Genomic DNA, 14,663 nt, shown 5'->3' with positions numbered 1-14,663 from the left:
CCTAACCCTAACCCTAACCCTAACCCTAACCCCAACCCTAACCCTAACCCTAACCATAACCATAACCAAAAACCCTAACCCAACGTTTTTCCCATAGGTTTAACACGCGCCATGCCCCAATCTGTGCCGTCTTAAAAAAAAACGCCCCCCGGATGGTCGGGCGGAATTCTCCCTGGTGGTCGCCATGAGTGGACGTGTGGCACAAGCCCCTCCCACGCAACAACCCAATACACACAAACACAAACACAAACACCCACACACAACTACACCCTAATCCATACAGGACCACACAGGAACTCACATTCACATGCATCACGACCTAACACAGGGGTGGATGCGTGGCACAAGCCCCTCCCAAGCAACCATCAAATACTAGTGCACACAAACACCCACACACCAATCTGTACAAGAATACACATAGCACATCATGACCCTCTACAAGAACACACACACACACACACCAGTCGCACATCATAAGAAGCATACAAGGACACATAGCACATCTCAACCCGTTACCAATCCAATCTTATTCTCACAAATAAGTCCATAACGAAATGTGACATAAAAAACACTGCTCAATGTTGTTCTTCTCATTATTAAATCAAAGAAAAAAATAAACACACGCACACATACTCAAAATTCACACAAGGAAATTACAACACATCACATTCACCAGCACACACAATAAAACCAAGAAAAATTAAAACACACACTCAAAAACCATTCAAGAAAATTACAACACATCACATTTAAAAACATACAGCAAAGAGGATGAAGTAAAAATGAAAATGATATATATAAAAAAAAACTCCTCACTCCTCAAAATCACATCAATAAATCCAAGAAAAAAACAACAACACTTACCACCACACACAAACCAAACAAAGAGGATGAAGAAAAAGAAAAACACATACAACACACACACAATGATGTACATATAAAAAACTCCTCAATCCTCACTGTTACTCTTCTCAATATGACACATACACTCTCGCAAATCAGTCAAGAAAATTACAACACTCACGATGGATCACACTCACCAACACACACACAAAGAATCAACCAACAACAAAAAACAAAACAAAACAAAACAATTTGTCACTCCTATATTGTGTACAATGCACTTCCCCTCCCACGCAGCCATCCAATACGCACAAACACCCACACACACCAATCCATACAATACACACACTCATTTTGATTTTGTAATTTTGCATTTGTATTTTTATGTAATGCTGTGTATGTATATTTTTCACTTTTGTAAAATCATTTGTAATTCAGCCCCTGGCTGCGATTAATGATTTGTTGAATAAAGATACCATTAATAATAATAATAATAATAATAATAATAATAATAATAATAATAATAATAATAATAATAATAATAATCACTCAAGAAAATTACAACACACTCACCAGCACACACAAACAGAACCAACCAACAACAACAACAACATAATGCAATGCACTTCCAATTCAGACTATGCTCACAAATGAAGAATTAATGAACATAGAGTTTTTGTGTTGTTCTCTTTGCATGTTTTATTTATTACCTTTTCTATCATCAATAGAGTTCTCAGGAAATTATAATTTATACTAGAAGTACAACTGTATCACTTAATGTGACTGATATTCCCACTTAAAAGCAGAGGGTGTATATTTGTATGATTTTTATTGAAAAAAATACTGCTATTATCATAGCACTACACTGTTCAACATCGACAAAATATGTGCTTTGCACATCTAACCATGTACCACATCTCTAGTCAAATGCTCAAAAACTGAGGAAGTTATTATCTTTTCGTTTTCACATACTCATATCTATAGAAAAGGAAATTATGGAAATGATTTAAACTAGAAGTGCAGATGTATCATTTAATGTTATTGATACCCCCACTTAAAGCAGTTATTAAAAAAAAAATTATCATTACAAAAAGTAAAATTCAGGTACCATATTTATCATCTATATATATTAATATACTAAATTGTTCCACAATGATGAAATATGTGTATAACAAAGTTGCTAGTTCTGTGGACTTTGTTATAACAGGAGTCACCTGCATTACACCCTGCATTATTTAAGCCTCCAAATGTGAAACGTAAGGTGATCCCCTCATCTGGTTTTGCAGAGCTCAGTTCGCTGATATGTGCCAAGTTAAACTTCAGAAGCAATTTTACAGCCTGTGATAGCATGACCTTTTTGCATGACCTTTTTGCATGACTTTATTTATTCTAGCTTGTAAGTCACTGCCATAAATTCTAAAATGGTACATCTTTGGAAAAACATAATACAGTGTATATTACTGGACTGTTTAACTTTCCTTAGGGAATTACCACTGCATTAACCTTTCTTCACCAGGCAGCACAGCAAGTTATACAGGCAGAAATATTCTCTTTGAACAAATTATTGTTATTTTGATATTTAGATATGCCATTTCTATTTGCAGACCTCACACTCCTAAAGCCTTGCCTTTTAACTTTCATTACAACAAATCTGCCACAGCACTTTCTGTACTGATTGGCAAAGACATCTCTGAGGTTATCCGTCTATAAAAAGAGATTGCCTATCCCTAAAATCTCCATGGAGTAAGCTCTAGCGAAGTGATGACGTCACATAGCTTAGGTTGGAACCAGGTGTGAGCATGGTTAGCAACAATAGTGTTTATAGACATTCGGGCCAGGTGAGGTCGTTAAGAAACAGTTTCCATGGCGATAAATGGTTATGACATTATGACTCTATTGTGTCAGCATTGTCTTCAAATTGGACTGTAGCATTGTCACACATGAATGGGTTACATAATTATGATCTAGGGTATAGTTCGGAGATGGAATATTGGTCAGATGACTGAAAAAAAGCTAGGCAGGTTATAGCTAAGAGCCTGGGCACACAATATGTTACATGTATTCTCACTAGATCATATTTTGCACTGAACAATGCACACATAAATGTATTCACTATCTTACTAAAAAATCAACTTCTTCCATACCGGACACTTTAACAATTTGCATGAGCTTTGTTCCATTTGTACTCCCAGTTGAATAATGAAATACAAATAAGTCCATCTCGCAAATGTTGAATAATTGCCAAAGTCGAGGGTTGTTTCAAGTCATCTTCTTTTTATATTATATGAACTATATAGATACCAATGTGTGATTGGTCAAAATGCTGTCAGGTGACCATGGTCACAAGGATGAGAAAGCATTACATTTGTAAAACATGACGTAAATTATCTTCAACCATGGAATATAACCCCGTATACAAACAAGCGCATTATATCAAGAGAGATGACGTAAACAATACGATCAAAACAAACGTCTGTTTGTGCGCATATGCTTCGCAACTTAACATGCACACACTGGAAAAGTGCCTAGCGCGAAATATGAAATTGCAATAAATTTGTTTTCGTCAAAATGGCAACTTCGACAAACCGTTTCGCATCGCTTGGAGAAAGACAACTGGACCAATTAATAGATGAAAAAAACTCCAAATCTACTACAAGAGTCATCAACATAGCGGAGAATGTATTAAAAGCTTACACAGAAGCCAAAGGACTTAGCATTTCCGAGACGATGACAGCTCCAGAACTGAATAAGTTTCTCTGTTTGTTTTATGCAGAAGTTCGCAGATCGAATGGGGAATTCTACAGTAAGAGGTCAATGATAACTCTGCGATATGGATTACAGAGATACTTCAAAAAAGTGAGTGCTTTCGACTTTGACATTGTAAATGACCCTCAATTCAAGGAGGCAAATAAAATGTTTCATGCGATTCTCGTTAAACTAAAGAAGGAAGGCAAAGGCTCTGTTGATCACAAAGATCCTATTGCACAGGAGGACATGTTGAAAATCAAGTTGTCATCAGCGCTGGATGTGAATACTCCCCGAAGGCTTCAAAACAAAGTGTTCACTGACATCATGTTGCACCTATGCAACTGCGGTAGAGAAAACTTAAACAATTTTTCCAAGACAGATTTTGAAATTGTGACTGATTTGACAAATGAGAGATATGTTTACCTTGCCAGTGACAAACTGACTAAAACTCATCATGGAGAATTGCTGGATGACTCGCGTAGTCAGCAAAGGAAGAATGTATGAAATTCACAAGCCCGACTGTCCAGTTGAGGCATTTCAAATGTATGTTTCTCATCTCAATCCAGCAAGTGATGACTTTTTTCAACGTCCAAAAGTAAATGTGGCAAGTGACGAGCAAGTGTGGTACTACAATGCTCCCGCCGGCAAGAATACTTTGGGTGAGAAAATGAATAAGATTTCCCTTTAAGCGCAAACATCAAAAGTCTACACGAATCACTGCCTACGCACAACATCGATTCAAGTGGGTTCAAAGCCAGACACATTATGTCAGTATCGGGACACAAGTCTGACAGTAGCATCAAGCACTATGCGTATGTTGATGAAGCCAAAAAAAGACATATGAGCAGATGCCTTTCATCAGTAAGTAATGAGGTAGCTTGCCCTTCTAACGTTACAACACCATCAACTACTGTCATTCCTCCTAAGCCTACGTAGTTCTAGTTCTACTACACTGTCTACTACTACTAGTGCAGGACCAGGATCAGGACCAGGATCAGGGCCATGTCATTCTACTGCAGCTCTCGTATCAGTACAACATGCAGAAGAGACTGTGTTGTCGCAGAGCTCGCAATCTCAGACTCAGTCATCCCCACAAATAGATGTTGCGTCAAACAAGCTTGCCTTACACAAGAAGCAGCAGTATAATTTTTATAATTGTACTGTAAACTTTTACAATTAGGGTCAAGACAAAATCTGTGTGGTTAGTCTAGATCTAGACAGACCTCTAGATCTACAGAACTACATTACAGAGACTAGAATCTAGTATGGGGAGCCTACCTAGGGAGAATAACATGTTATAGTTTATAGAGTCTACAAGCATTTTAGTAGGCCTACACATCCTAGACGCTATAGGCCTACCTCTACAACGTTGATGGTCTACTTGGCGGTGGCTAGATTTTCAGCATTTTCCTGCTTAGTGATACAGTTCGATTTTTCACTCTGGAGGTGGAATTTAATTGACATCAAGTGGACTATTTTCCTGCTTGGATTTCACCTGTTACTGCGACGGTCATTGCAAAGTTGACATTGGAATTTGGATTTAGAAACTTTTCTGCATTTGGTGTTTGTTTACCAGCTGGAATTGTCGCAAAACTTGTATTTCTTAACATCTGACACTGAGTCAAAAACAGCAATCTGCACGATCTACAATGGTAAGTTTTCACGAGTATTTTCTGTATATTTTCTGCATTTTGCTTTTTCATTGGTTTGCATTATAGTATAAGCCCTAGTTCTAATATATCTGAGAGTTCTGTAGATCTATATAAGAATATTAAAGATGTTGTCATTAATATCACAGATTCTACACTTTGTGAAGAAACCAAATAGATTCGACTTAGGCAAGGTTGTCTGTAAACTCTAGCAACTTTGACATAGACTGGTGCAAACAATAACATTAAACCTGTTGGGGATGAGCATCGAGTATACTTGGGCAGGGGTCTGTGGGAAATGCTTGTTATATCAAAATCAGTCTGTCCTCAACAGTTTTGTGTGGTGAATGCGCACATGAAAAGAAGACACAACAAACATTAAAGACTACAATGCAAAATATGGACCATCATTCCTTTTTCTGAACACACATACACAAAAAAGAAGGGTAATGTGATGGATCACAATATGCTGACACTGAACTATAGAGGGCCTCTGTCAATTTTATCGGGGCACCTCTCCCATTACTTTGTGCAGATCCGTCTCCCACTCGGTCATCCATTATGGTGCTTCGTGTTCGCCCCTTATACCCACTGGGTAGCCATAAGAATCCCTCATCATTAATCCAGTAGGGCGTAACTACACACCCAGCACCCTCTCACACATCCAGTCATCATCCAGCTCACCGCACACACACACCCACACCACCCAATATCCCCCAAGAGGACCCCCGCTACAGCTATTTTTGGCGACGAGGATGGGATTCGAGACGGATCTTGGCATACTCATCTGAGCAGGATATCGGAGACGGTGTGCTACAGTAGGAACTGAGAGAACTGGACCATTATGTCTCGTGGTTGGCGCCTTGAGTCTGTTGCTGTAGCAAGATGGATGTTGGATCTCTTTGTGGACCTGACTTCGTAATGAGGGAGCAGACCAGACAGATGTAGCATTTAGTGTACGACAGGTACAAACTGTTGTTGTACCAGGAAGGAGGTTGATTTTACGCACGGACATGTCTTCATAGTGAGAAGGGGGTTGAACTGGAATTGATGTAACTTTCAGCATTTTGGTGACGGCTGATTGTGATGCTCCAGTGATTTAGCGAAGGAATGGAGTAGCAGCTGAGGAACATTGAATCTGTGGGGCTACCATTGTTCAGCGCTGTGACTGATGCTGGTATACAACGTAGACTGATGATAGCATCCTGTTGGCGGTGATGTGGCTACGTTCTGGTGACAGCTATCTGGTGGAACTTTGAGAATGTATAGAGGTGAAGACTGAATTGCTACTAAAGCATTTCATGGACTCAACGCTATCAAAGAGTGGACGATTGTTGTGAAGGACGAATTGACAGGATATTGTTAAAGACTGAAAAACTGTATTAGACAGGTGTGGACAGCATTAACCAAAGCTCCACAAATGTCTATAACTAAAATGATTTATAAAATGGGTTCAAGAATGTAGCCAATAGGAAGCGCTGAAATGAGACACACCTCCTTCCTTTACTTCAGTACAACTGCACTGCCTGTAATCCTATGGTACATTGCCGATCGTCTGTGCGCGCGGCGGCTCCTTTGATGAATTGCATGCATACGCGTACGCGCTGTCAATCCTGTAAACAACTTCTAGTTCGGGCTGCCGGCCGGCCGGCCTGTCTTCCCTTGTGCATAACATATGTGGCGTACGTACGTATACTGTACTATACGTACACTTTGTACAGTACAGTAGACCAAGCGTTATGGGACCGGACGCGTACATGGAGTCACTTTGAAGAGCAAATCCAACGATTTAGCAGGTTAATTCTCACGCCGTTTTCAGAGTATGTTGTCTAGTAGGCCTATATGAGGAGTCTATATCAAGTCTTTAAGGTAAAGGGTGCATATTCTATGTAAAATAAGTAAGTTTTCATGCGGGTGTCCGGAAACCCAACCCCCCATTATACTTATACTGTATGTGCGGGACTTCCGCGAGTGCGACGTGCGTAAAAGTTTGGGACGAACATCTTCGGACGTCTTGACCCACAAAGGTACGTGAAAAACGCTGAAAAATGATGTTAGTTTTCGAATTTTCGACCCATTTTATAAAACAAATGATGCACAGGATTATTTCGTGGCGTTAGTGTAGGCGTAGCTCACTCTCGGGTATTTACAATGTAGTGCAACATGCACTCGGCTTCGCCTCGTGCATGTTTCACAATTGTAAATACCCTCGAGTGCACTACGCCTACACTAACGCACTCTATCCTGTGCATCATTTGTATAATAACTAATTGGTATAGCTCATTGGCATAGCTCCACAAATGTCTGTAACTGATTGGTAGAACATGCTATACTGTAATGTATGGAAGAGAAAGGTGTATTGTAGGTCTACAGCAATATGTATCCAAGATCATTGGATGTTTTCTTATGCGATGGTATTCATAACTTCTTGTCCATGTCGCAGTGATATTGCTGGTACCCATATGAGTATTCAGGGGGATTGATTGATTGTGATGGTCAGTTCCCCTTAAGAGTACCAGTATTGTAAGATCATTTTGAAAAGGAATGATTCTATTGCAATTGTGATTGCAGGTTATTGGAGGTGGGCCAGGTTTTCCCATCAGTGTACCTCTTTTTGTAAAGGAAAAGAAAGGTTTTGATTGTTTCTTTCTTCGGAAAAGGTTAAGCTTTTTTGTATGATTAGTAAGTTATAATATCGTTGAAGATGGCTTACACTCAGATTGAAGATGCGCCGGGGGATGTCTCTGAGAATCCCTGCAAAGTGCAGGACACCTGTTGTTGGAAGTTTTATAAGGTGTTCATCCTCAGGCAACTGGACTGGTTTTTACTGAGGAGGATGGTAGGAAGAGGAGAGCTATGGCAGTGCAAGAGCAGATTCCTGCACCATCTGGAGGCTGGAAGGACAAGGTTGTGTACGTTCATTTTGTGCCTAGCCATGTAGATGGTGACACAACCAGCAAGGAGTTAGCACACCTTAGGACGCAACTTCAGGAGCTGTCCATGAGAAAGTCGTCCAAGTTCGTTATGGCCCCGGAACGGGAGATCCCTATCTTCGAAGAAAGAGCGTCAAAGGTGGATGACTTCATCACTAGTATCAGTGCTGCCTTCTCCAGGTACAGCATCTCAGAAGAAGAGAAGACAGCTTATCTCCTTGATTTTGTACGGGGACTCCCCAAGGCTGAGGTCAAAGCCCTTATCAAGGATGTTAGGAGTGCTGAGGAGATCCTTCAATTCCTGCAAAGAAAGCAGCGAAGAGGAGAACCTCTGCGAGATTATGCTATCGATTTGAAGCGAAGACTCAACAATCTCTGTCAATGAGAGGAAAAGCTGTACTCAGATCCGAATGATATTCTGGTAGAGCAGTTTATTGAAGGATTGGATGACCAGATCCTTCGTAACACTTGTCAGGATCGTTACGAGAAGGATGACGCCATCAAGTTTCGAGATCTGAGAGAATTTGTGATTAGGAGATCTGGTCAGGAGGAGTCGCGAATTCAGGGTCATGAGAGTGCACGACAGGCTGCTCTACAGACCAAGCAGATAGGACACCAAACCCCTTCGTCTGACATATTGGTAGCACTCAAGACGATGGGAGAGAACCTGGTACAAGCAGTGCGTGCAGTTGTGCAACCTGTTCTTTCAGTTCCCCCTGGTACTGGTGGTTCCCGTCCTGCATACCCGATGAGACAAGCAAGAGGAGCCTGTTATTCATGTGGGATATATGGGCATTTTGCACAAGATTGCCCTGAAAGGTATCGGCAGGGGCCTTACCCTAGTCAGTATGCATATCAACCATACCAACTACAGTTCCAGACCAGTGAGCGTTTCACTCAACCTGATCAACAGTGATTATTCCAAGACCAGCGGGCGCAACTGTATCAGCATTGGTCTCAACCTGACGGAGTGAATCAACCAAGCCCTACACGGAACCAGTATAATGCCAGATCAGGGAGACCAGAACAGCAGGCATCCAGTCCAGATCAGAGGGCCAATCAAGACCAACAGAGGCCTCAGCCAGATCGGAGGAATGAAGGACCAATTAGGGCTGGAACCTCACGTGTTGATGCAAGTTCTGAGAATGTGGATACTGACTTCCTGGCAAAGACAGTCGGAGATTGTTATGCAGTTGATGTTGAATTCGAAGGTGTTGAAGTATCGTGCTTGCTGGACCCAGGCTCTCAAGTTACAACGATCTGTGAGAGTTTCTACAGGGAACACCTGAAACCGTGTGGAGTGTTGAAGGAGATTCCTTCCCCATTCACCCTAGTCTCTGCTAATGGCAGTACCATCCCATATGTCGGATGTTTTGAGACCGATATCAAGGTCCTTGGAGAGATAGTCCCGGAGAGGGTTGTCTTGGTCCTGGCTGACTCTGAGGAAAAAAGGGAACCCGACTCAGTCCAAGGGATTCTTGGGAAGAATGTCCTACAGGAATGTTGGGAGAGGATTGAGCTGCCAGGACAGGGATACCTTTCGAGACTCAATCAGCCTACTTCTAAGCAAGCTTGGCAAAAGGTCATGAAGTTCATGAGTGACAGATCCAAGCTAGGTGATGAGGATGGCAGAGTTGGTAAGGCATGTCTGAGTGGAGGTGTTGTGATCTCAGCTCGACAGTCTGTGATCATTAAAGGCCAGATTCCGGCACGCAATGGGTTCAACTTTGATGCTGTTCTGGAGCCTGACAATGATGGTGCCATACCACGTGGAGTAATCGTTCCTCCCTGTTTCGTGGATGTACAGGATGGCAAGTTTTCCTTGGCATTACAGAATGAGGGTGAAACCGCAGTGATTCTACCAGATACCACCAGACTTGGTCACTTATACCTTGGGGAGAGGTATTGCCAAGATCAGCCTGTGCTAAATGCCTCAGGAACTGCTGGTATTTGCAGGATATCAGCTGAGACAAAGGATGAGCATGACCTTCATGTACCCGTTAACGTAGATTGTTCCAGTCTGGGTGTGGAACAAGTGGACAAACTGAAGCAACTCCTCATAAAGCATCGGGAAACATTCTCTACAATGACGATGATGTGGGATATACTGATGCAATCACACACCTGATTGATACTGGGTCAGAAGCTCCCATCGGACAACGACATAGGCCACTTCCTCCGTCTCAGTACCAGTTTGCCTACAATTACAGCCCTCATTCAGCAACTGGAGTGGACCCTTTCTTCCTGATGTTTGGGAGAAACGCACGTTCACCATGTGGTATTGATCCAAGTGGGGAGGTTCGACGTTACAGAACAGTGACTGGTTACGTCAGTGGACATCAGAGTCGGTTGAAAACAGCCCAAGCCATTGCTGCTAGACAGGCAAGAGGAGTCATAGCTGCTAGACAGGTTAAGCAGGCTAAGCAAGTGTTCGAGGCACCACTTGGATTGAGTCAGTGCGTCCTCGGTCGGAAGCAAGCATTCAAGGGTAGACATAAGATCCAAGATTGCTGGGAAGCGCAGCCCTATCTTGTGGTGAAGCAACCGTTTCCAGATCGGCCAGTGTATGTTGTAAGGAACAAGTCTGGAGAGAAAGTCTTGCACCGCACTCAAATGAAACTACATTCTTATCTTCCGTCAGAGGATACTGGAGTCCTCCAGTGTCCTGGGCAGTGAAGACTCTGAACCAGTGGCCACTGCAGCCCACATGGGAGACCGGATGGTGATGTCCCAATAGTTTCTGATGATGATGATGATCCGGGTATCAATAGAAATGATGAAGTGGAGGAGGAGAGCATGAAAGGGACTGAAGATGACAAGAATGGAGAAAGGGATGATGACACTGGAAACACTGAAGCCAAGTCCAGCAGTCCCGCTATTAAAGAGGGCCAACTTTGTCGGTATCCTGAGAGACATGGTCAGGGTCAACCACCTTCTAGGTTCAGAGATTATTACATGTTTTAAAGTGAACATTTCCTTTTTTATGTCATCAAGGGACGATGACATAGTTACGTGGTGGGGGATGCGATGGATCACAATATGTTGACACTGAGCTATAGAGGGCCTCTGTCAATTTTATTGGGGTACCTCTCCTATTACTTTATGCAGATCTGTCTCCCACTCGGTCATACATTATGGTGCTTCGTGTTCGCCCCTTATACCCACTGGATAGCCATAAGAACCCCTCATCATTAATCCAATAGGGCGTGACTACACACCCAGCACCCCCTCACACATCCAGTCATCATCCAGCTCACCGCACACACACACCCACACCACCCAATATCCCACAAGAGGACCCCCGCTACAGTAAGATATAACCTTAGTACAATGTATTCATAAATTAGAAAATTTAAATGGGTCTTTCAAGGCTGTCATACTAGTGGCTTCACTCTGTCTTGAATTACACAATCAAAATTTAACCTGGCCCTTGACCTTTGACCCTATGACCCTAATATTCCTAAGAGAATCACTGTCAGGCAGAACATGCATAAATATGTACTAAGTTTCATGATGATACCTTGAGCCACTTCCTAATGGAAGAAGTGAAATTTACCACTTTCATGTGACCTTTGACATTTTGACCTTTGACCTCTTTGGTGAAAGATTCCCAGAGAATCTCTATTGTGTAATACATGTATGCACTAGGTTTCAAGAAATATCCTGCAGGCATATTGCATAAATATGAGGGAAAAAGTGAAATTTTGAGTTAACCTTGACCTTTGACCCCTGACCTTAGACCCCATAACCCCCAAATTCCCTAGATAATAACTGCCAGTCAGAACATGAATATGTAATAAGTTCCATGAAGATACTTTGAACCACTTCCGAGATATGGAGGAAAAAAAAACCAAAATTTGAACATTTTTACTTCTCTTTGACCTTTGAACTTTGACCTCGTGACCCCAAACTCTTTCTAGAGAATCTTCATTTGGTAGTACATGTATACACTAATTGTTGCAAGAAAATAACTTCAGGCATTGCATTGATATGGGGTAAATAGTGAAATTTTGAGCATTTGAACTTGACCTTTGACGTTGAGCATGTGCACCCCAAAAATTGATAGGCACAACTTTGCCCACTCATACATACACATGTCAAGTTTCATTAGGAAACGTCAAACATTTTTTTCAGTAACGCTGCCCACAAAATCTATTACAGACAGATGGAAGGACAAACAACCCGAAAACATACTGCCTCCAGTGATACCTCGTGGCGGAGGCATAAAAACAGGAAAGACTTGTAACCTTGTTAAGTAACACAGAAACTTTCTGCAGAATAAGTTACTCTCGCTCATCATTGTTGCGCTGCGATCTGTGCTTACTCTTGTGTTTGTGTTTACTGTGGCTGCCATGGCGATGTTCGCTATGGTGACTTGACCTGGACCCAGACCCGGACCCGCCCTCTTTACTGTGGGATCTGCTCCGTCTGTCTCGGTCACCATCGTCCCTTTTTCTGCTCCTTGACCTTTGCTGCTGACCACTGCTGTCCCTCCCTGATGAACTGACCTGGGTTTCATCTCTTGAACTTCTACACAGCGAGAATGGGTGATTATCAGAACAAGCTTCATGATTCTAAAGATAGCAACACTTTATTCAAAAGTATTCAAAAGTATGTAATAGCTATCATGATGATGATGATGTTGATGATGATGATGTTTCAATAATGATAAAAGTAGTCAATTAGAGTAACAATAAAAGTATCAAACTGTAAATACAAGGAAAAGCACAAATCATCCAAATGTCAGATTCCTGTCAAAACGGTTCTTCATAATATAAGCTAATAGGGTAACAATTTATAAACATGACCGAAAGGTTTGTGGGCTGTTATCATAGCGACAGTAATCACTTAAGCCTGCAATACAAATGTATGTACAAGAAATTATTTAGTTAGTAACTCTCATTTTGTGGGATTATTGTTGCAATGTGAATGATTAATATTGATTGAGATTAAGGCACAAATATTAAATCTTGAATGATGTCTAACTACAGCAACAACAACTATGCAATCTACAACTCTAAGAAACCTTGCTCTGTAGAAAGCCTCAGATCCAACTGGACCCTGTGGAAGACCAGCTTAGTGTAGCTGAATGTGGGCTATCCAGCCATCTTCTCGGATGGAAAATGAACAAACGAACAAAGCATTCAGATTTACCTCTCTGCATGGCCTGCCCAAGGCTTCTCATTGTCTTTGCTATTTTCTTCAAGCCGGCTGGTTTCTTCAAGGAACTTCATGTGAGTATCGATAATTTCCCTCATCACCTGTCAAATATTCATTAAAACATTTCAATTAGATCGTGATGGAAACAAGATTTAATCTGCAAGAACTAGTATTATCATAATGTATAGATAGACTGTTGATAAAAAACACAAACAGTATTACAAAGTGAAAACAGAGGAATAGGGTAAAATGACAAGCAACAAAACCCATTTTCACTGAAATTCATAAATTTATGAATACATAAACTTGAAGCCACAAGTGCATACAAAATTTACTAGCAATGCAGTATGCATGCAACAAGTTATCCTACATGGTAAGCACACACACACACACACACACACACACACATAAACACAAACACACAGACAATGGGAAAAACTACAAAAATAAGATTCATAGATTTATATGAATGCAAAAACATGAAGCCACAGCTGCATATATTGGTAATGTAATATGTGCACAACAAATTCACACACACACAAACACACAGACAATGGGAAAAACTAAAAAAAATAAGATTCATAAATTTATATGAACGCAAAAAAATGAAGCCACAGCTGCATATTGGTAATGTAATATGTGCACAACAAATTCACACACACACATAAACACACAGACAATGGGAAAAACTAAAAAAATAAGATTCATAGATTTATATGAATGCAAAAACATGAAGCCACAGCTGCCTATTGGTAATGTAATATGTGCACAACAAATTCACACACACACATAAACACACAGACAATGGGAAAAACTAAAAAATAAGATTCATAGATTTATATGAATGCAAAAACATGAAGCCACAGCTGCCTATTGGTAATGTAATATGTGCACAACAAATTCACACACATACATAAACACACAGACAATGAGAAGAACTCAAGAAAAACAAAGTACAGTACCTGTATAAATGCTGGGAAACTACTGCATGTATCTCATTACACCCACTACCCTGTTGCCCTCCAAATGACATTTGTTTAAAATATGTATTATAAACTCTTGAAAAGATTTCCTTTCTAGACAGAAGCTTCAGTCTCCCAATGAGCACCACTACGCGTTCTCCTATGCAGTAGTAAGTGTATTTTATATACACTTTGATATGTTTGATAACTTGCATTTGTTGGTTGACTCTTACTTTCATTTTGTTGCCTCTTCTTGGTACGTCAGGTTAGGACTCGCTGCTTGCTCAGCCCCCACTCTTGCTGTTGCTATTTCACTCTTTTCCTTTCTTTATCCCTCTGTTTTGTTCCTTATCTTGTTTGATGTTGCC

The sequence above is a fragment of the Diadema antillarum genome, unplaced genomic scaffold, assembly GCF_040938485.1.
Source record: "Diadema antillarum isolate AM-2024a unplaced genomic scaffold, OU_Dant_1.0 scf00000060, whole genome shotgun sequence".
Classification (NCBI taxonomy): Eukaryota; Metazoa; Echinodermata; class Echinoidea; order Diadematoida; family Diadematidae; genus Diadema; species Diadema antillarum.
Note: the sequence above shows the minus strand (reverse complement) of the source record.